The following is a 24,744-nucleotide window of genomic DNA, read 5'->3' as shown; positions in this document are numbered from 1 at the left end:
TTTTTATTTTAGAATTATTACAACATTGGTCTGATGAGCTTATTAACATTGGGAATGACATAGATATTGATACACGAGTGGACACTAGAGATAGAGATTGATCTTGCTGAGGCAAGCAACATAGAACATTGGAGGTTTTAACTTTGTACATGGGAGTAATTAACTTAATCTCTGTTTCCCACCATAATCTGTTGTTCCCCTTCTGGCTTTCTCATCATCGCTACAAACTCATCATAATTGATTCTCCCGTCCTACATATATCGAATAATAATTAGAATTGACTCATGTAAAGAACACCACAAAAAGAAATTAAGAGGAAGAGGAAAAAAAACATAGAGGATTAGGATTCAAGTCAAGATAATTACTTTATCAGTATCAACATCTTCAATTACTTCATCGATAGTAGCTTCATCCCCCATTCCGTATTGAGTCATAGCTTTTCGTAGTTCTTCTCTAGTGATAAATCTGGTGAAATTTACACCAGTGCATGGGAAAATGTCATAAGTGAGTGTTCAATAACTTCTATCACTTTATATATATATTAATATATATTAAACACTTGAATTATGTGAAAATGAAGATCTGATTTTGAAAATTTTGTTCAGTCCCCATAGATTTTTGGAAATTTTTTCACCTGAAAGGTAATTCTGATTCTGGGGAACGCTAAAATCAGATTTGGGCAAAAGGTTTAAGCATTATTTATAAGGTAAATGCATTATTCAAAGAATCAGCATACTAGCCAATAGTCATATGGCCCCCAAAAAAAAAAAAAAAAAAAAAAAAAATTCAGTACACTAACCCGCTGTCATGCTGGTCAAAGTACTTAAATGCCATAAATAAGTGCTCTTCATTATCGAGTTTATTGCGATTCATAGTAACAGTAATGAATTCTGAATAATCAATAGTCCCATTCTTGTCAACATCAGCCTGGCAGAAGAAAATATAAAGGTTGAACTCTCTCATTAGGCAAGCCAAGGGGAAATGATGTAAATAGTTGAGCTTATTTCTTGAAGAAGTCTATGAGTTAAACAACTTTGCAAGCCAAAGGGAAATGATGTAAATACTACAATACTTACAGCATCCATCAACTGCTTAATTTCTGTTTCAGTAAGCTTAGATCCTAGCCTGGTCAATCCAATTTTGAGTTCTTCAAGTGTGATTGTACCGCTTTTGTCAGTGTCCATGTTGTTGAACATCTGTTTCAGACCTTTTATTTCTTCTTCTTCTAAAAGGTTCTCTGCTATTACCTTCCAAAAATCAAATTTCAGTTACTAGGAAAACGAGTAAGAGAAAAGGCCTAAAAGAAAATTAAGGGCAATCAATTAATCATCGGTGTTACTTGGTCTAACCATAGGTTCTTGCGAAGTAAATCAAAGAACCTATCGGTAAAGAACTTGCACAAAGACCATGGGTCTAACCAGGATACTAAATTTTTAAGAAACTGAACTAGGCCATTTTTTTTTTTTTATAAATATTTTTACGAGATAGAAATTCTACTGTAGTCTAATCTAAGTGTATATGCATGTGAAATTCTCTTCTGAAGACTTGAACTGATGATACCAAAAATCGTCAATAAGTCACACAGTCTTCTCGTACTCGAGACAACATCTGCTCAATATAGAAAAAAGACCTTAAGAGAGTACCGGTATAGTACTAGTCGTAGAGTTAACATTCGTTTCTTGGAGGAAATTGTCTTTCCTTGTGGAGAAGATCTTTGTTAATGTGCGTATTTTGCGGGATCCGTTTCTCATAAGGACTCTCTCGATAAGGGTTAACCGTGAGGCAAGATATTTTCTGATGTATTTATTTGTGGAACCCAAGAAAAAAAACATGTTGGAACCGTCAAGAGCCCCCTTTTACTCCAGTCACCTTCTTTCCGTCACTTCAAGGCAATCTGGTCATCCAACAGAAAGTCGTCGGCTTGAGGGCAGAGTCGTCGTCTTCTGCATAGTAAAGCTGACGAGTTCTCTGAATCTGTCGGTTTTATCTTATATGGACAAGATTAATATCTTTCTCAAAATTACCCTTATCAGTTGCTCCTTACTCCATGGTCCCATTAACTTTAGTTGACGGGTTATGGAGTTTGATTTATAGCCCCCCTTCCCCCCCTCCCTCCAATTTTTTTTAAGGAAAAAGGAAGGGGGTATTTATTGGCGATTCCTTGAGCAGCCAATATTAAATGCCAGAACACGTGGCATAAGCCAGTTAGCCTCGTTTCTGAATAAGGGCGTTGCTTCGTCTCACATGCATTCTTCTTTACATATATATATATATATATATATATATCTCACCTCCTCCCTCTTTTCTCCTATTTCATCATTGCTGGTCTTCAGAGAGAGAGAGAGCTCGCCACTTTGAGAACTTTGCTTTCGTCATCTTGCTGACCTCGTCGCCTTTGTTGTGTCCTTTTGTTGAGGTCGTCACTTCTCAAGGAAATGTCTACTAACTTCGTAAGTCACCTTTTCTTTTATTTCATTCTATCTTTTACTTTTGTTTTTCTAGTTGATTGTTAACTCTTTTAGAGAGGCCGTCAACTAAGGTTCATAGAATAACTCCGTCACTTGTAGGTGAACAGATGTCTAGAGAAGCGACGAGTGAGTAGTTATCAGTTCGTGAGGGACCAGGCTACGATGAAATCTTCCAATCAGGTCATGAACCTGAGGAGGGCCTTTCCTGGTCATCAGAGAGGGAAACGTCAGCCCATTCTCCTAACGAGAAAGTGGAAAGTTGTGATGGAGAGGAAGGTGAGGAAGAAGAGGTAGATGAGAGTGAGGACGAAGGTGATGAGGGAGGAGAGGAGGGAGAGGATGACGGGGACAATGGTGAAGTTGACGGGAATATCCCCGAAGGTGGAAGTTCAGGAAGCCCTAGGGATGGGCATACCCATCCGTTTATTCTTCCCAAAATGTGGACTGTCAATGACTTTAACCCAACAATGACAGCCAACATCTTTAAGAATCTAAGGGATTGTTACCAAATTCCTGACCATATCCCAATCTGTCTCCTTGGGAAATTTGAGAAGTGTTACTTGGGGAAGATTGCGGATGTCGGTATATACGATGCCATGTTTGCTGTAGGACTGAGATTGCCACTGACGGCGTTGCACTGTTAGTTGGCCAATTTTCTTGGACTGTCCATCAGACAGATTGCTCCAAATGCTTGGAGGATATTCATTGGAGTTGAGATTTTGTGGGGTCGTCTTAGTGGTAGGAATCGTCAACTTTCATTGGACGAGTTCTTTTGGTGCTATAGACCCCCAGCACATCGTCTCGTCCCAAGGGATATATCATTTTGCTGCACGGAAAAAAGGACTTAGGCTTGTGTTGGATATACTTGATTCCAATAGGAACTGGAAAGGCAAATATTTTTTTGTTCAAGGGACGGATTAGGTATGCCGTCCAGAGGAGTGGGCTACAATGCCCCATGGCTTCGACAATACTTGGGATATTGTCAAAGATTCAGGTTTAGCACTTGTCATTTTTTTTTCTTTTTCTATTTATTTGTTAAGTGTTTAATGTCGTTGTTTCCCTTTTTTCAGCCAGTGTTCGTCTGCGCATAACTGATGAGTAAGAGGCTTTCATACGTCGGATTCTTGAAATCCCATTTGAGGAATGGAAGTGTAGGGATCTGATCACCCTTGATATGTTGCACGCCTATTGTGGTGGTCCAAAGCCAACGCCTGCAACACGTAGATTAAACACTTACTCTCATCGACGTAAGTTATTACCTATTTCTTTCCGTCGTCTTTTTTTTTTTTTTTGGTTGGTTGTGTTTGTCTAACTTTCGTCACTTGTCCTTTGCAGAAATAGAGGCAGCCAAACAGAGGGCATTGGTGAGGGCAACTGTGGCACGGAAGAAGGAGGAGGAGAAGAGGGAGAATGGGCAGGAAGGGGCGTCCTCGTCAGCCCCCAAGGTTGTCGGGAAGGGGGCGCCTAACAAAAAGGCTGACGGGAAGGACAACCATCCTTCTAAGAAGCCATTAGTCACACTTAGGGAGAAGCAACCGAGGAAGCCGTCGCCTCCCAAGCTGAGCCATGGAACTGGCAAAGGCTTGATGACGTCGACAGGCCCCGTAAACTAGGGAACCTGTCGCCTTTTTACGCACAAAGGATACGCCGTCGAGATGGTTGAATCAATCATTAAGGAGGCGGATGTGGATCCTTCTGACGAGCAAGGGACGGAGGACCTAAGGGCGTCGGGTCTTTTTGATCTAATCAATTTTTCTTTATTGTTTATTTGTTAGCTGGAGGTTGGTTCCATTTTTAGGCATGGGTGCACATGAAGGCGCTCCAAGATAGGTGTGTTGCTGAGGAGGGGGTGATCAGTCGTCTCAAGAAGCACAACAAGACGTTAACCAATGAACAAGATAAATACAAGGATGCCATTCGTACTCTTAACAAGGAGGTGATGGAGTTAAATGGCAAGTTGAAGGAAGAGACCCGTCAGCGGGAGGAGCAAAAGGTGAAGGCGTCCTTGGAAAAGGAGTTAACGGCTCTCCTCGGGCAAGTGGAGACAGCCAGGGCAGACACTGTGGTAGAGTTTAAGACTTCATAGCCTTTCCTAGACTCTTGCGCTGTCTACTATGGGGACGGGTTTGAGGACTGCCTGAAACAGGTTAAGTCCATCTACCCCCACTTGGATTTATCCATGGACGACCCCATGCTGTCGACTCCAGCTGGCGATACCATTTTTGAGGACACCAACGACTCCACCCAATCAGAGCGAGATCCAAAAAATGATGGTGTCGTTCTTGCTTAGCCTATCGTGGAGAAGCCTATCACTCTAGTGATCTCGTCTACTGAAGCTTAAGTTGCTGACAACCCCCCAACTCAAAACGCCCAGGATCTTCATAAAAACGAAGGGAACCCTCTAGCTTCGGACGCTTGGGACCCCTTAGTATAGTTGTTTTTTTTTTTTATTGGCAATTTTGTAATGTATTTCGTCCATTTCCCAGACAGTGTTAAGTGCCCTTTTGTTTTTTGGGCCTTGTTTGGAAAAACTCCACTTTATTTATGTATTTCTTATTTTATACCCGTTGCTTTTAGCATGTGTGCTTCATTAGCTGATATGCGTATGTCTGGTGGTATCATGTGTGATTCCGTCTACTTTGGTGGACTCGTCCTTTTTTAGACATAATAGTGAATCCGTCCGATCTGAGAATTAAATAGTAAACTCGTCTCCTTGTCTTCTTACAAGGATGAACTCGTCTACTGGTGGACTGTAACAAACCTGTCTACTTGTGGAGTTAACAATTTTAGGGCATCCTAATTTGGTGAATTCGTCCTCTTTTGGACCTAATAATGAATTTGTCTATTTGTGTACTTAGTACTTTCAAGGTTGAGCTCGTCCACTTGTGGACTCTGTAATAAACCTGTCCTAATGTGGACTTGGTAATGTTACGGTATCCTAATGAAATGAACTTGTTTACTCTTGGACTTAACAATGAATTCATCCACTTATGGACTTATAATCTCAATTTGTCCACTTTTTGGACTTTGTAATAAACTTGTTCGTTTGCGAACTTAACAATAAACTCGTCCACTTGTGTGGACTTAATTTTTTTAATTTGTTCACATTGTGGATTTTGCAATTTGTCCACTTATGGACTTAATAATAAACTCATCCACTTATATGGATTGCATAATTTTAATTTGGCCATATTGCGGATTTTGCAATTCGCCCACTTATGGACTTAATAATAAACTCGTCCACTTGTGTGGACTTCATAATTTTAATTTGTCCACATTGTGGATTTTGCAATTTGCCCACTTATGGACTTAATAATAAACTCGTCCATTTGTGTGGACCATAATTTAAATTTGTCCACATTGTGGATTTTGCAATTTGTCCACTTGTGGACTTAATAATAAATTCATCTACTTGTGGACTTTATAATTTCAAGGCATCCTCATGGGATGAACTTGTTTAAAAAATAGTTTTGTAGGGACGAAAATATGGGTAGGCCGTATCTGAATAACTCCTCTTATTGTGATAAATGCATGCATAAGTAAAAATTGGTCTTACAAAGGATAAAGAAAACCTGCCTTTTGGGCTTTAGAAAGTACTGTAAACAAAATTTAACTAAAAGAAATAAACTGGAAATGAGGAGTGTAGTTCTTCATGCTGTCATTTACTGGTAATATTTCCTGAGATGCTTGGTGTTCCATGGATGGTGCAACTTTTGTCCGTCTAGTGTCTCCAAGTGGTAGGTGCCTTTCATCTAGTATGCAGTGATTCTATAAAGTCCTTCCCAGTTAGGATCGAGCTTCCCTTGGGCGGGATCTTTAGTCGCGCCCATCACCTTTCTCAAGATGAGGTCTCCAACCTTGAAGTCTCTATGTCTAACTTTGGAGTTGTAGTGCTTAGCCATGCAGTCTTGATATCGTGCGAGCCTTTGTTCAGTTGTTGCCCTGACTTCATCTATTAGGTCAAGCTGTAGACACATGGCCTCGTCGTTTCTCCTTTCATCATGATTGTCCAACCTGTGGCTTGTGAGTCTGATCTTAACTGGGATAATTGTTTCGCTTCCGTATGCTAATCAAAATAGTGTTCTATATGCCCATAGTACACTTGGCAGCTCCTTTGGCCATAGACCCTTTTCCTCATCAAGCCGAGTCTTGATAATTTTTAATAAAGATTGGTTCGTGACCTCAACCTGTCCACGTCTTGTGGGTGGGTGGGAGAGGAGTAATGGTTCTTGATTCCTAATTGTAAACAAAAATCCTTAAAGGAGTCGTTGTCGAACTGTTTGTCGTTATCTAAGACCAAGACCCTAGGGATCCCGTACCTGCAGACGATGTTTTTCCAGACAAAGCTTCTTACATTCTTCTTTATGATGGTAGCTAAAGCTTCGGCTCGACTCATTTGGTGAAATAGTCTATGCCAACTATAAGGAATTTTAGCTATCGTATTGCTATAGGGAACAGGCCCATGATGTCCAGTCCTCATTAAGCGAAAGGCCATGGGGCCGTCATTGGGGTGAGTTCTTCTGTCGACTATTTGATGACGTTGCTGAACCTTTGACATCTGTCGCAGGTTTTGACATATGCCTGGGCATCCTTCTGCATAGTAGGTCAGTAGTATCCTACTCGAATCAGTTTATGTACCAATGATCGCGACCCCGAGTGGTTTCCGTAAATCCCTTCATGGACTTCTCTCATGACATAATCTGCTTCTTTGGGGCTTATTAAGAATGGGCAAGAGAAGCCTCTTTTGTCCTTTATCAGGTCGAATCGTGCTACTTGGACCTTCAGTTTTCTTACGGCCTCTTTACTATCGGGTAGTGTGCCATCTTTCAAGTAGGAGACTAAAGGTGTGGTCCAGTTGTTCTCGGAGCCTATTTCCTACACATCGATGACATCTATCAATGGCGAGAACTAAATAAAGGAAAGTACCTTGCCGGGGATGATCGTGTTCTGCTAATGTGGCCTTGGCAAGGCGGTCATTTCACTCGTTCTCTCCTCTCGAGATTTGAATAATCTTGGCCTATAGGTCGTCTGCCCTTTTTTTTACTTGCTCCCAGTACTTTTTCATTCTCTTTCCCTTACATTTGTAGTTGCCATTCACTTGGTTGGTGATGACTTGTGAGTTGCAATGAACAACCACACTCTTGGCCCCTGCTACTTTAGCGAGATCTAGTCCTGCTACTAGAGCTTCGTACTCTGCTTCGTTATTAGTCGTAGGGAAGTCAAGATGGACCATACATTCAACCTCGTCCCCTTCTGAAGAACGAAGCATAATACCTGCTTCCCCAGCTTGTCTGTTGGACGATCCGTCTGTGTGTATACTCCACTAAGGACATTCTTCTACCGCCTGGCCTTCCACGTTAGTGAACTCCGCAATGAAGTCAGTGACCACCTGCCCCTTGATGGCAGTATGCAGGCGGTACTATATGTCCAACTCACTCAACTTTATTGCCTATAGGGTCATTCATCTAGCGGCTTCAAGATTGCTCATAACTCACTGTAAGGGCTTGTCAATCAGGACGATCACTGTGTGGGCTTGGAAGTATGGCTTGAGCTTACGAGTTACTGTAACTAAAGCGAAGACGAGCTTTTCCATCGGTGGGTACCTTTCTTCTGCACCATGAAGTGTCCGGCTGGCGTAGTATACGGGTTTTTGCACCTTGTCTTCTTCACTGATCAAGGCTGCATTGACGGCAGCTGAGGATACAACCAAGTAGAGGAACAATTCTTCCCTTAGTTTTGAGAGACTTAATAACGACGGGGAAGAGAGTTAGGCCTTCAGATCCTCGAATGCCTGCTGATACTTGGCCATCCACTCAAAAGATTTCCTGGAAGAAAGGTAGACACTGATTCATCACCCTTGACACTAACCTATTCAGCGTGGCTACCTTGCGGTTGAGGCTTTGTACTTCTTTCACGTTCTTTGGGGGTGACAACTCTATTATGGCCTGGATCTTATCTGGGTTGGCCTCGATACCTCTTTAAGACACTATGAACCCTAAGAACTTTCCTGCCGTCACCCCGAATGCACACTTGCCCTAGTTGAGCTTCATGTTGTAAGAACGAAGGGTGTCGAAGGTTTCCCTAAGATCATCCAAATGATCGTCCTCCCTTCGGCTTTTTACTAGCATGTCGTCAACGTAGAATTGCACATTTCTTTCAATCTAATGTACGAACATCTTGTTCATGAGCCTTTGATATGTTGCGCTCACGTTCTTGAGGCCGAACGGCATCATTTTGTAGCAAAAAGACCCTGGCTGGTAACGAATGAAGTTTTCTCCTAATCCACTTTGTCCATTTTGATCTGGTTATAACTTGAAAAAGTGTCCATGAAACTCAGTAACTGGTCTTCAACTGTAGAGTTTACTAGGACGTCAACCCGTGGGAGGGGGTAGCTATCCTTGGGGCATGCTTTGTTTAGGTCTGTAAAGTCCACTCATATTCTCTATTTCTCGTTGGCTTCCTTGACCTTCACCACGTTTGTTAGCCAATCGGGGTAGTAAACTTCCCTGATGAAGCCTACCTCTTGTAACTTGTGAACTTCTTCTGCTATAGCTTGATCTCATTCTTGGGCAAACACCCGTTTCTTCTGACAGATGGGTGGAAAGAAGGGTGATACATTCAACTTGTGCCCCATGATCGAAGGGTCGATTCCTAGCATGTCTTCATGGCTCCAAGCAAATACATCTTAGTTCTCTTTGAGAAAAGTCGTGAGTGCTTGGCGGACCATCGGGCTAGCGAGAGTACTGATCCTTGTTGTTCGATCAGACTTGGAGTTGTCGAGAAGTATCTCTTCAAGTCTTTCAACGGGCTCTAGCACCATTCACTGCTTTTCTATGTTCATTGTCTGCATATGATCGTCCATCTCCAACATTGCTATATAACATTCGCGTGCAGCCACTTGATCTCCACGTACTTCTCCTACTCCGTATTCGGTGGGGAATTTGATCATCAGGTGGTAGGTCGTCCGAGAATGGCATTATAGGCGGACGAGTAGTCGACAACAAGGGATGTAACATCTTTAGTGATTTGCTGAGGATAATCACCAATTGTAATGGGCAGCGTGACTGCGTTGAGAGGGTATACTTTAGTTCCTCCAAACCCAACAAGTGGGGCGTTGGCCGGGACCGGCCATTCCTTGCCAATCCTTATTTGCTGGAACGCCGAGTAAAAGAGGATGTCAATAGAGCTTTTGTTGTTGACTAGGACCCGGTGTGTGTTGTAGTCCCATACCCGTATGCTAACGACGAATGCATCGTCATGCAGGTGGTGGAGACATTGAGTGTCTTCTTCTGAGAATTCGATGAAGGGTCATCGATTTGCGCCATCTTTGGGATAACACTCATCAGCTAGACGTTCTGAACCATTCTGAGGTAAGCCTTACGGGCCTTTTTGGATGAACTAGAGGTCGCAGTGCCTCCCACAATCATTCTTATATCTCCTATGGGTAGCCTAGGATGCTCATTCTCCTGTCGAGGAACTTGCTCTTATGGTAGGTTCACTTTTTCTTTACTGACGAACCTTTGCAACTTTCCTTGTCTGATGAAAGTTTCTATTTGTTGCTTCAAGACGTAGTAGTCGGTTGTGTCATGATCGTGGTCACAGTGGAAGCGACAATACTTGTCTCTGAACCTCTTATTGGGATCTCCTTGTAGCTTGTCGGGAAATGTCAGGGCTCCTTCGTCTTTGATTTGCATCAAGGCTTGGTCGATCGGGTCAGTCAGTGGGGTGAAGCTTGTAAACCTCCCCGTGGGGTTTTTGAAGCGCCTATCCTCTTGCCATTCTCTGGTCTTAGCCATCTTCCGCTCCCTATCCTGCCATACGTCCTCTTGTCTTTCCCTTTTCTTAGGCTTCTCTTTTCTAGCCAGCAGTGCATCTTCCGCATTCATGTACTTGGTAGCCCTGTAAAGCACATCCGACATGGTCTTCGAGTCGTTCTTATATAAAGAAAATAGGAATTTACCCTTCCATAGCTCATTCGTGAATGCAGCCATGAATATCTTATCGTTAGCTTCATCGATTGAAAGGACTTCTCGTTGAAATGGGTTATGTAAGACCTCAACGTCTCATCCTCCCGTTGCTTAGTGTTCATTAGGCATGCAGTGGACTTCTTGTTCCTATGTCCCTCGATAAAGTGTGAGGCGAATTGGGCGCTTAACTCCTTAAAGATACTAATAGAGTTAGGCGTCAACCTGCTGAACCAAATCCTTGCAGGTCCCTTTAGTATAGTAGGGAAGGCCTTGCACATGATCTCGTCCACCACTCCTTGCAGGTGCATCAGGGTCTTGAAAGACTCCAAGTGATCCAGGAGATCCTTAGATTCGTCGTATGTCTCCAACTGTGGCATACGAAATTTCGGCGGAAGGGGGAACAAAGTGACGGATGCCGTGAATGGTGAATTAGTTCGATGGACTAGGTCATTGAGGTCGCTAGGCACCCGTTCATCATGAAATTCATCCGTTTCTTCATCATCTGCATCTCCGTGACTATGTGAGGTGGAGCTGAATCTGCGACAAATGGACGGCTTGTGTCCTGTTGCTCTGGTCTACTTGGAGCGTTGCTACCTTCCAGCCCCTCTTGGTCTCTTCTCTTAGCGTTGGTGCCTTCTTGATCCTCCTCATGAATGTTAAGCCCCTTCTAGATCATGGTTTTGCTTTGTGAGGTATTTCACGGCAATGGCGAGAGTCTGAACCTGTCTCTCGAGGGCGGTGGTGTGTGGTTCGTCTCCTTGAACATTGTTGGTGATCTTCATTGAGCGAGTAAGCATCATGCAATTTTTTGTCCAAGAAATGATAGTATGACTTACAAGTCGTTAGTTCCCCATAGATGGTGTCAACTGATGATGCCGAAAATTGTCAGTAAGTCACACAGTCCTTACGTGCTCGAGACAACACCTACGCAACATAGAAAAAAGAAAACTTTAAAAGAATACCGATGTGGTACTGGCCAAATACCCTCCGAAGGTCAACTTAGAATTTTCACAACTCTAGAGTGCCAGAGCTAGTAGAAATTATGTGTACCTTGATTTGTGAGGGTTTTGTGGTTTTTACAGTAATGTAGAGTTGACATTTGTTTCTTGGAGGAGAGGGTCTTTCCTTGTGGGGAAGATCCTTCTTAATTCGTGTATTTTGCGGGATCCTTTCTTTATAAGAACTCTCTCAATTAAGGTTAACCGTGAGGTATAAGATATTTCTTTATATATTTATTCATGGAGCCTTAAGCAAAAAAACACGTTGGAACTGTTAAGAGCCCCCTTTTACTCCTGTTAGCTTCTTTTCGTTAGTTCTCCATCATGTCAAGGCGATCTAGTCTTCCAACAGAAAGTCGTCAGCTTGAGGGCAGAGTCATCATCTTCTGCATAGTAAAGCTGACGGGTTCTCTGAATCCGTCGGTTTTATCTTATGTGGACATGACTAATATCTTTCTCAAAATAACCCTTATCATGAACCATAGCCCTTGTCCTCCCACACCCCACAAGCACTTATACTTGTGGAGTGATCATCGCACTAAAGGTGTGCTGTGATAGGACTAGACAATTGTTGTTTACTCTATATTTGTATTACAAGGGTGTTCACCAAACCGCAAAGACCGCACCAAAACCAACCACAAAATGGCATAACTGTTGTGCACCGCATGTAACAGTGCATCACACTGCACCGCACCACACCCTTTCTATATATTAATATATATTTTTTAATATTAAATATATTATTAATAGTTTAATAACCCTAGTTTTCAGGAAAAAAAAAATTAATAACTCTAGCAAGTGTTAATTAGGAAAGTCAGCTCAAAATAAAGTAAAATTAGCTCAATAGTTTAAAATTTGGCCCAAACAAAAGGAAAAATCAGTTTTAGGCTTGCTAGGAAAAACCCAAAATTTGAAAAATATATTGGCTTCAAACCTCATTTTATACACCGCATCAAACATGTGATCGCAAAAATGAGGTGTGGTACGATTATGGTTTTGGCTAAACTCTAAACCGCACCGCACATGTGACCGCAAAATAAGGTGCAGTGCACTTATGGTTTTGGCTAAATTGCATCGTAAAGTGTGGTGCTAAAATTGTTCAAAACTGCACCACATCGCGAACACTCCTATGACTATGTATCTTGTGTAAGGAAAGAAACATTCAAATATTTTTTATTTTTAGATGAATTCTGAATTTTGATTGCCTTTACTAATTATAAACTCTAATCTATTTATATATATATATAAATATATATATATATAAGTTGAAGCGTAGCATTTATTGTTACTATACTTCTGTTGAGCCACATTAACGGCCACATCAACCACTCATTTCCAACATATTCTCTCTTTTTTAAATCTTTTTTTTTCCTTATTAATTTTCTAACTTATTGTTATACTTTCTCCAACTTTTCTCATCTCTTTTACTTTTTCATCTCCCCCACTACTATCTAATTTAATATCACTTTTCCTCTAATCCTTTATCTTTCTTTATTTTTTATTTTTTTTTGGCTTTTCTTATTCCTTTTTTCTTACAATAAATTTACAATTCTCTTTCTAATTCTATACATAGTTTTCCCCACTCACAAAAAGTTATTTCTCTCTGTTTCTCTTTCTTAAAATTTTGTAGTAAATCCATGAGGGTCTTCACCCAAAGCGGACAATACCTTCTAAGGGAGAGGTTCGTCCCTCCACAAAGAAGAAAGAAGAAGACCCACAAAGAAGAAGAAGAAAAGAGACCCATGGAGAAGAAAAAAAAGAAGAAGAGACCCACTGACCCAATACAGGAACTCGAGTCTTAGAGATTTGAGTTCCTTCACTGAACTCGAATTTTAAACCCTCGAGATACTAGTTTGCAAAATAATTTTGTAAACTTGACAACTAACTAAAGGGTATGACTTACCTCTAGCATTTTTTTGACTAGAATCTCGTTTTGTTTTATTAAGAAATTGCTACATCAACCAACTAAATAAAATGTAGAGATTAAAACTTAATACCACTTGTTATTGTATATTTAAAACAACATGAGATGTCCAGTTAAAAAAAGTGTTGGAGGTAAGCTAAACCTCTAACTAAATAGTTGCTAAAATATTGCTCAATGCCAAATTCCCCCCTACCTCATTCTATTTTCAAAACATTCGATACTAGTCTACAATAGATTATGTATTAGATCATTTTCAGAATTGAAAGAAATTACGTAATCAATTTTCCTCTCTAGTATCAGTTTTCATGAGTAATCCTTTGATGATTCCATTTTAAAGGCCACATTTCTATCTCCTAATGCTACGTTGGTGAAATCGAGTTAGATTGTTTCCTTGGGACATATAATAATGCATAACACTAACTACTTGCAATCATTCTAGACATCAATTCAACACAAAACAACTCAATCATGTAACAATTTGAATATCAAGTTCTGAATAACTTAAAAACCTATATGATCGTTTCAAATCATACCTTCAGAGCGAGTTTTTTCATCTTATTCATTGTTCTAAATTGCTTCATCCTAATTAGAACGGCACTATTAGTAGGTCTGTCAGATGCGTCATCATCTTCCTTCAACCATGGATGTTCTGGTTTATATGCATAATGCAAATGATATTAATGGTTAGCTAGTTTAGTTCTCTGTGAAATAATGTTCTACAGCTCCAAATAGGGAAATGAAAAAAAAAAAAGGTGCAATACAGTGAGCATCTTAAATTTTTTCGTTGAACCAAACATCTTATATAAGCCATAGATTTGCGTGGGACTTATCCAAGAGCCTCGGCTATTTTAAGCTTAACTGAATGGAACTCATTCAAAAGCAGTAAACCTATTGAACTATTCTCAAAGAATTATATACTAACCAAGAGCGTCAGCTGCAGTAATTCGTTTCGTAGGGTTCATAGTTAGCATTTGTTTGATGAGATCCTTTGCACTAGCAGATATAGAAGGCCATGGTGGGCTTTGCAAGTCAAGTTTGCCTTCTAAGATTGCTTCAAATATGGCTTTCTCGGTTTCTGAAAAAAATTTTAATTCACACATCAATTGTAGAAATAAAATCAGAACAAAATACATGTTCTGACAGCAAGATATATATCAGTTTTTGGACTAATAACATGTATCTCTTTGTAAACCAAAACACAACTCAAGAATCTGAAATTACAAGATGGATTACTGGCAAGTAACAAAGTAATTGTTTTTCAAATATCATTTTTAAACAAACAAATAATACTTTATAATTGTCCTAACGAGTTTTTTTTTTTAAATATTTTGAAGCCTAATAGAGTAATGTTGCAATTTTTTTTTTTGGTGAGTGTAATGTTGTAAAGTTAACTCAACTAAAATATGAAATTTACAATCTAATCTAATGCATTTTCAGCCAACAAATTAATATAATTATAAAATTACAGCATAGTAAAAATTCTCATGAATCAATTTCGCTTTATCAAACTAAACATAATAATTTTAATATATTACAAACTATGAAATGTAAATTCTAAAATATAAGCCACCCCCATTGCATATAAAAACCAAGCAATTGACTCAATTAAAATAAAATGAACTTGTTCCTATGGTCTGATTGAACGAGAAAAAAGTGTACAGGAAACTAGAGGAGTCTTTGATTATTGCAACATCATTTACTTTTTAAAAAAAAAATTATAACCTTATTTTAATGGGGATAATAGACATGCAAATACCCAAAACTCTTCTAAAATCTTGAACCAACCCTAAATTTTTAAAAAGTTTCAATGCATGGGGACAATCGTCCCCATTTAAGTGTAAGTGGCTCCACCCCTAGTTGTTGGTCAAATGTCTCCAAGATCCTAAGTGGTAATTTTTATATTTTTATTACTTCATTTTTTTTTTTTTGGGGTGCAATATTAGTTGCAACAACAACAACAACCAATTGCAATACTAATTGAAATGTCAAAAAGGTATTTTCAGTAAACCAGAGGAAATATTTTAACGTGGTATATGTATGAGATCCTTATGACATGAATTCCAGTTAATCATGAAGAAACAAGGAAATTGGATAATATTGTGGATCTTACTTCTATAAGCAACCAAGATGTTAAAGAAAAATCCTTGGGAGAGAACAAAAGGAATTTAGATGTGAAGATTCATCAATAGAAGACAATGATGAAAATAAGTCATTCTTTATTTTCAACAAGGAGATCTAGTCACACAAAAAAGGGGGATAAATTTCAGGATCTCACATAGCTATTGTTTGATAACCTAGGCTCTTCTTTTTTTGAGATAATTAAATTCAATAATTATAATGGGGGAGGAGGGATTTGAATCATGGATGTCTTCGTTGGAAATCCAAAGAGATACTAATTAGCTCTTGGTGGTTGTGAAAGTCATTCTTAGACCTAGGATTTAATGCTAGTATTGGGTCTCTTGGGATCCATGTGTGCTTTTGTTGGCTAGAAAAATCTATTTTCTTTGTGTACTTTGGAGTTTAGGACCCCTGCATATTTTGAGCATTATTGAATTAAAACTTCTTTGGAAATAAACTTACATTAATTACCCAAAAATAAACAATACCAACTGAAATGTAAGCAAACACTTTACCTACCTCCCCAAAAAGGAGGCACCCCACTTAGAAGGATGTATAAAATGACTCCAGCGCTCCACACATCTATCTCCTTCCCATACTTTCTCTGCAATACCTCTGGGGCCACATAGTATGCCTTTCCAACAATTTCCTTGTAAATTTTACCTGAAGAATATAAATTCATTTCTTCAGTATTAGTGAATGGAGAAATTGGTTAAACCCAAATATCCCCGCATGTAAACATAATAATTTCCAAGAAGACAAATTCGTAAAGTAGAGATTGCATTTTCCCCTCTTCCTTATTTTCTTGTAAGAAACATTAAAAGGTAAGGTTAAGCCAAGAAATCTGCCATTCATTCATGAGACCAATCAAAATATACTGCATTAGTGCCTTGCATTTATCTAAATTGATGGCAATGTTTCTTGCCACAAAAATCATTGGCATAGTTATTACTATACAGAGAAGGCAAACATGTTTTTTGAACGAGCATGCATGTGTGACAAAAAAATTTGAAGCATCCAGACGAGGATTGCAATCATGAACATTTTTAACTTCTTTTATCTTTTTACACTATAATGGCAATATTACAGATACCAATAGCAGCTACCTTCAGGCTATTATGTGTTAAAACGGAGGCCATCATCTGCTTTATCATAAGTTCATAACTAATATTAAGCTCAAACCATTTCATAACTCAAATTATTTTTATGATATCAACTTCAAGAAAGTATACACCAGTCTTTATAGTGAAATGGTGCTAGGGGATATTTAGTGTTCGACTCATGAGAAGCAAACATAGTGGAATGTCTTGATAAATTACTAATTTTCCAAAAGCTTAGGCGGTTATAAAATGAAAATTTTAATTATTTAACCATTATCCTAACACTCCTCATGTGTAGGCCCAAATCCTCCTAGGTTCGAAATCAAGATCAATGCTTTGATACAAAGGTAAATTACCAATTTGTCTCTAAAGCTTAATCTGTTAAAAAAATTATGAATTCAATCGTTTAATCCTTATTCTGACATATTTCAAATCGATTAATGTATTTTTCTGTCTGATAACAAACATTTTTAAAAAAATTTCCAGAAAAGCTTTTATTGATAAATAGAACATGGCAGCAAGACTTTCATATATCTGCTAGAATTTCTTCAGTTGAATTTGAAGGTAATATCTACACTACAAATCTAGTTGGCTAGTTGTCACCGTGTGATGGAACCACAACGACGTGTTTTTTGTGTTCGTTTTCATTTTAACTATTAGAAGTTTAAAACCCGTTTACGTGGTTGACCAGTCTCTTTCAACATTGACTTCGTCAAGCTGACCCATTATGGCATCCACAAAAATCTTTAAGGCAAGTTTTGGATTTCTATAAGTACTTCTGTGCAAACTCCCTTTCCAGCTTGCTATTTGTTAACGTGTATTGTGTTATGGGCTTTAGGCCCAATTAGGTTACTTGTATAGCACACTTGTACTTGTACTACACTCTACTTGTACTGCACACATATGCCTCCTATATAAAGGCAGTGATGTATATTCTTTTATTCAAGAAATAGAATACAATCATTCAGTATTTCTAACATGGTATCAGAGCCACTGCTCTGACCTTTTCTTAGCAGTCTTGTCTTCATTAGTGTGAATTTCTTTTTAACAACGCTTCCGCTATCACACTGCCGCCGCAGCCTCTCGCCGTTGAACTTCCGACGTCATCCAGTCGTCGTCCTTGGGTTCCGGACCTGCAGCCGCCGTCGTTAAGGAGTTTCACACTGCACAGACCACTGCTCTTTGCATCGCCGCTGCAATTATTGCTCCGATTACGTTTTTGAAGGTACCACTGAGATCGTCCAGCGCCGATCTACACACTCGTGGAAGCCTCGTCGCCATCGGAGACTGCACGCGCCCCCACGCGCCGTTCAAAGTTGCTGTTCCGCCGATCACGCGCCACACGCGCCATCACGCGCCACAGCTTCTTTTCACGCGCCGACAACGCGCCGTCACGCGCCTCCATGCGCCACATCTTCTTTTCACGCTCCGACCACTCGCCGTCACGCGCCTCCACGCGCTTCCACGCGCCGTCACGCGCCGTCACGTGCATCAACGGCCTCGCTGACGTCATTGCTGACGTCAGCCCTAACAGCTTGCTGACGTCACTGCTTGCATCATCCGCTGACGTCACCTTCTGATCTGGATTTGACCGTTGACTTTCAGGTTGACCGTTGACTTTGACTGGCCGTTGACCGTTGACTTTTCCAGGGTTGACTTTTTTAGTCCAGGTTCTCCTTACCCAGTTTTTCGCGTAGATTTCATTTTTGCAGTCTATTTTTGCATATTTTGCTTCAAAATGAAGAATAAGGACGAGTCTTCTTCCTCTTGCAACAATCGTCGCCGACAATCCAACAAACGTTTTTGCAATTTTTGCAAACGTTTTGGCCATAATATTGAGACTTGCTATCAACGCAACAAATCAGCTGTTTCCATCTCTGCTGCTACTGTTGCTAACACTGAGAGTGTCCAACCTATGGCTCCCGTCTCTGCAAAGTCTTAGTCTTCTGGATCCACTTTCACCATTTCCAGAGATGACCTTATAAATATTATCGCCAATGTCATTCGTATGGTTGGTAATGCATCTTATTCCTCTTCTCTCTCAGCTTTATCTGGTATGTCTCCTACCTCTTGGCTTATGGATTCTGTTTGTTGCAATCACATGACACCTCACTCGTCCTTATTTTCTGACCTTAGACCTGCACCGCACCCTCTTAATATTCGCACAGCAAATGGTTCCACAATGTCTGGTCATAGTATAGGTTCCGTTGCGACCTCCAATCTCTCAGTTCCTGGAGTCTTTAATGTTCCTGACCTTTCTTATAATTTATTTTCTGTTGGACAATTAGCTGAGTTGGGTTATCGCATTATCTTTGATTATTCTGGGTGTATTGTGCAGGATCCGAGGACGGGACAGGAGCTTGGGACTGGTCCCAGAGTTGGGCATATGTTTCCCGTGGACAACCTTCGTCTTCCACTTGTTGCTCCAGTTTCTGTTGCTGCAGCTGCTACTGCTTCTTCAATTCCTTCCCTTGCACTTTGACATGCTCGACTTGGTCATGCATCTTCCTCTCGGGTACAACAATTAGCTTCTAGAGGTTTGTTAGGTTCAGTGTCTACAAAAAATTTTGATTGTGTTTCATGCCAATTAGGAAAACAACCAGCTTTGCCTTTCAATACTAGTGAATCAATATCCACTGATATCTTTGACCTTATTCATTATAATGTTTGGGGCCCTTCTTCTGTCTCTAGTATTGGTGGATCTCGATATTTTGTTGTCTTTGTTGATGATTACTCTCGCTATAGCTGGATTTTTAATATGAAACATCGTTCTGAATTATTGCAAGTATATTCTAATTTTGCAAAAATGGTTGAAACTCAGTTTTCCAAACGCATCAAAATTTTTCGATCTGATAATGCTCTTGAATATACTCAATATGCTTTCCAAGCTGTTTTGCATTCCTATGGCACTGTTCATCAACTAACTTGTCCAGGTACCTCTCAGCAAAATGGTAGAGCCGAACGGAAACTTCGTCATATTCTTGACACTGTTCGTGCTCTTCTTCTCTCTGCCAAAGTTCCTGCTCCTTTTTGGGGTGAAGCTGCTCTTCATGCTGTTCATACTATTAATCGCATTCCGAGTCCGGTTATCCAAAATCAAACTCCATATGAGCGCCTTTTTGGGTCATGTCCAGACTATCACCACCTTCGCTCCTTTGGTTCTGCTTGTTTCGTTCTTCTTCAGCCACATGAGCATAACAAACTTGAGCCTCGGTTAAGGCTTTGTTGTTTTCTTGGCTATGGCGAAACTCAAAAGGGGTATCGGTGTTATGACCCTGTCTCTCATCATCTTCGTATTTCTCGCAATGTTGTCTTTTGGAAACATCGCCTCTTTGTCGAGCTCTCTCACTTTCGTGCCTCCCTATCTTCCTCTTCTGTTTTAGATCTTTTTCCAGATGAGGCACATATTCCTTCTGTAGCTGCTCCTGATCCTCCTGTAATTGCTCCTGATTCTCTTGTAGACTTCTCTGTCCAACCACCAGATATCACTGATCCCTTTCCTAGTTCACCCTTTAATGAACAGGTGGAAAATGAACAGGTTGAAGACGAGCTATCCAACCCCAACCCTGAGCTTGGGTCCCCTGCTCCTGCTCCGCCTGAAGATCTTGCACAAGACATTCCACCTCGTCACTCAACTCGAGTAAGATCTATTCCTACACATTTACTTGACTATCATTGTTACACTGCTCTTGCTACATTACATGAGCCTCACACCAATCGTGAGGCTTCCACTGACCCTTTATGGCAGATTGCAATGAAAGAGGAACTTGATGCATTATCTAAAAACCATACTTGGGATTTGGTGACACTCCCTCCCGGGAAATCTGTGGTTGATTGTAAGTGGATCTACAAGATTAAGACTCGCTCTGATGGGTCCATTGAGCGCTACAAAGCTCGTCTTGTTGCAAAAGGCTTTACACAGGAGTATGGGATTGATTATGAAGAGACCTTTGCTCCGGTTGCTCGTATCTCATCTGTCCGTGCCCTCTTAGCTGTTGCTGCTGCCCGTAAATGGGATCTTTTTCAGATGGATGTCAAAAATGCATTCCTTAATGGGGATTTACATGAAGAAGTTTATATGCAACCTCCTCCTGGTCTCTCTATTGACTCAAACAAGGTTTGTTACCTTCGACGTGCACTTTATGGCCTTAAACAAGCTCCACGAGCTTGGTTTGCCAAATTCAGCTCTACCATCTCTCATTTGGGTTACATGGCCAGTCATTATGATTCTGCCTTATTTCTTCGTCGCACTGACAAAAGCACTATTTTACTTCTCCTGTATGTGGATGATATGATCATAACTGGTGATGACCTCAGTGGCATTCAAGAACTCAAGGATTTTCTTAGTCAGCAATTTGAGATGAAAGATCTTGGACATCTCAGCTACTTCTTGGGTCTTGAAATCACTCATTTTACTGATGGACTTTATCTTACTCAAGCTAAGTATGCTTCTGAGCTCTTGTCTCGAGCTGGACTCACTGATAGCAAGACTGTTGACACTCCAGTTGAGCTTAATGCGCATCTAACTCCCTCAGGGGGGAAACCATTGTCTAATCCCTCTCTTTACAGACGATTGGTTGGCAGCCTAGTTTATCTCACAGTTACTCGTCCAGACATCTCCTATGCTGTTCATCAGGTGAGCCAGTATCTGTCTGCTCCACGATCAACTCACTATGCTGCTGTTCTGCGCATTCTTCGATACTTGAAGGGCACCCTCTTTCATGGCCTTTTCTACTCAGCTCAGTCTCCTCTTGTACTCCGTGCATTCTCTGATGCTGATTGGGCAGGAGATCCTACTGATCGCAGGTCTACTACAGGTTACTGTTTTCTCCTTGGTTCTTCTTTGATTTCTTGGCGAAGCAAGAAACAAACCTTTGTGGCCCGCTCCAGTACTGAAGCAGAATATCGTGCTCTTGCTGATACCACATCTGAGCTCCTTTGGCTACGATGGCTCCTTAAGGATTTAGGTGTGTCCACCTCCTCTGCTACTCCCCTTTATTGTGACAACCAGAGTGCCATTCATATTGCTCATAATGATGTCTTTCATGAACGGACTAAACACATCGAGATTGATTGTCATTTTATCCGTTATCATCTTGTCCATGGTGCTCTTAAGCTTTTCTCCGTCTCCTCCAAAGATCAACTTGCAGATATCTTCACCAAGTCACTTCCTAAGGGACGCACTCGTGATTTGGTTGACAACCTCAAGTTGGTCTCACATCCACCTTGAGTTTGAGGGGGGCTGTTAAAGTGTATTGTGTTATGGGCTTTAGGCCCAATTAGGTTACTTGTATAGCACACTTGTACTTGTACTACACTCTACTTGTACTGCACACATATGCCTCCTATATAAAGGTAGTGATGTATATTCTTTTATTCAAGAAATAGAATACAATCATTCAGTATTTCTAACACTATTGATGCATCAAATCGCCATTTTTTTTTCTTGGTTGAGTTATTAAAAACTAATGAAAGCACCCCCAACAAATGAATAGATAAACCATGGATAAGGAAATATGCAAACAAAACAAAACACTCATTTTGCAGAATTGATTATTAAAAATCGAACCAAATGAAGCAATAGAAGGCAACCCCAATAGCTAGAATCTCCCTAGAAATAGTGCAACATAGTGAACAAACTATATAACTAACCTTCTTCAATGAAGACAAAGAGACCAAAATCTATAGCTTTAATGGGAGAATGATCATCCTTGCTAACCATCAAGAAATTCTCAGGCCTCAAGTCCCTATGCATCACCCCCATAAAGTGACACACATGAACCACATTCACAATCTGCCTACCAATCGAAGCAGCTTCACGCTCTGAATAGCTCCCTTTATTGATGATCCGGTCGAAAAGCTCGCCACCAGTGCACAATTCCATGACCAAATGCAGATTTTGCCTGTCCTCATAAGCACCCTTGAATTCCACAATATTGGGTTGCCCTGTCAGGTGCTGCAGTATCAGAATCTCCCTCTTCACATCCTCAATATCTTTTGAATTCACAAGCTTTCGCCTTGAAATGGACTTGCACGCGTATTCCGTGGCTCTCTCTGTACAAAGATAAGTAACCCCAATCTGACCTCTACCCAGTTCTTTTTCAAGAACATAGAGTGAGTTAATATCAACGTAAGGTCCTTTAAGAACTTTTCCAACCTCATCTGCAAGAGGAGCAGGCTTTGTTGGGAATTATGAAGAGGAAGAGGAAGAAAGAGTGGATTTTTTTGGTGTAGTTGGGCTAAACCGTTCTTGGGTACTCCTTGGAAATTGTTGTAGAGGTGGTGTGTCATCGGAGGTGCCTGAGGAGATTGGGATGTCACGGGATTTCTTAAAGCAGTTTCCCATTGAGAAAAACAGAGGAAGGTCTCAGAGAGAGAGAGAGAGAGTTTTAGACTTCAATTGCAAGAGAGCATAAAAGTTGATTTCAATTGCTCTACGCTACTTTTGGTTTTGGTTTTTTTTTTTTTTTTTTTTTTTTTTTTTTTTTTGCTTTGCTTTTGCCTCTTGAATGGTCCTAGGCACCATTCTTCCTTCTCTTTTTGCTCAGATACGCTTTTGCTAAGGAGAGAGAGAGAGAGAGAGAGTCTGGGCTGTGCAGTGTTTGGTTATGTTTTGTCTCAATCTCAAAGAGAAGCATTTTTAACTTTTGTTTTACGTGTGTATTACGTGATGGTTTAGTTTGATTTTAATGGTAGGATTTACATTAAAAACACATAGGGTCCGTTTGGATTGAGCTTATTGTTACTGAAATTGAAAACTGAAAACACTGTAACAAAATAATTTTTAAATGTGTGAAAAGTACCGTGGGACCTATTTTTAATATTTTTTAATGCGTGAACAGTATTACTACAGTAATGAACAGTACTGCTACAGTGCAAAACAGTAACTTTTGTCCACCAAAGTCAACTTATGCGGGCGAAGAAGAAAAAAAAAAAAAAAAAAAAAAAAAAAAAAAAACAAAGAAAACGCAGCACCAAACGTGGACGCAGGAAAACAGGCAATCCAAACGCCCTCATAAAAAGTGATGGAATGAATGTTATACATCTTTATATTATAAAATCGCGAATGCCGCTACAGTGCTTTGGTACCGTGCACTATGAGTATTTGTACTGTGTAAATACTGTAGCGGCAACAGTACTTTGGTGAGGCACTTCTCTTTTCTTTTTTTTCTTTTCTTTTTTCAGTCTTCCGTTTGTATTTTTTTTTTCCTTTTATATATATTGTTGTATTGACACAACAAATTTCACAATATTTTCACAATTATTGAGGTGTCAATTTCTTATAAGTTAAAATAAAATAATAAAATATGAAACTGTGACTAACCACAACTGAAAATAAATGTTTTGTGAAAAGCGACAATGCCGCTACAGTTTGCACTGTTCATCTACAGTGTTATTTTGGTGAGCCACTTTGTCTTTGTTTTTTAAGTTTTGAACAGTAGCTACAATTCCAAATGGCACTATAGCTACAATATCTACAGTTTTTTATTTATTTTTATTTTTTTAGTCTTCCGTTTGTACTTTTTTTTTCCTTTTATATATAGTCTTATACTGATACAATAAATTTCACAATATTTTCACAATTATTGAGATGTCAATTTCATTTTGCTGCTTTAGAGTTTTAGCACTGTTCATCTACAGTGCCATTTTGGTGAGCCACTTTGTCCTTTTTTTTTTTTTTTTTTTTTTAAATTTTGAACAGTAGCTACAGTACCAAGCAGCACTGTAGCTACAGTAGTAACATTTTTTTTTCGAGTCTTCCATTTGTACCCTTTTTTTTTCCCTTTTATATATATTGTTATACTGACACAACAAATTTCATAATATTTTCACAGGTGTCAATTTCTTATAAGTCAAAATAAAATAAAAAAAATATGAAACTTTGACCAACCACAATTGAAAATAAATCTATATATATAAAAGCACGAATGCGCTAAATCATTGTAGCTACAGTGCTTTGGTTTCGTGAGCCACTTTTTTTTTCCCAAGTTTTGAATAGTAACTGCAATGCCAAGTGGCACTGTAGCTACAATAGCTATATATATATATATATATATTTTTTTTTTTCATGTAATCAGTTTGTGTTTTTTTTTTTTTTCCTTTTAAATATTTATGTAAGCTGGTATATAAATTGTTATATTGATATAACAAATTTCACAATTATTGACG

At 39.7% G+C, this 24,744-nt stretch overlaps 1 pseudogene; it reads right to left on the bottom strand.

Annotated features, from left to right (window-relative positions):
• Positions 1–23,159, bottom strand: LOC126712471 (calcium-dependent protein kinase 29-like; annotated as a pseudogene).
• Between the last annotated feature and the right edge of the window lie 1,585 nt (positions 23,160–24,744).

This window comes from Quercus robur, chromosome 2 (assembly GCF_932294415.1).
Source record: "Quercus robur chromosome 2, dhQueRobu3.1, whole genome shotgun sequence".
Taxonomy (NCBI): Eukaryota; Viridiplantae; Streptophyta; class Magnoliopsida; order Fagales; family Fagaceae; genus Quercus; species Quercus robur.
Note: the sequence above shows the minus strand (reverse complement) of the source record. Positions and strands in the feature narration are given on the sequence as shown.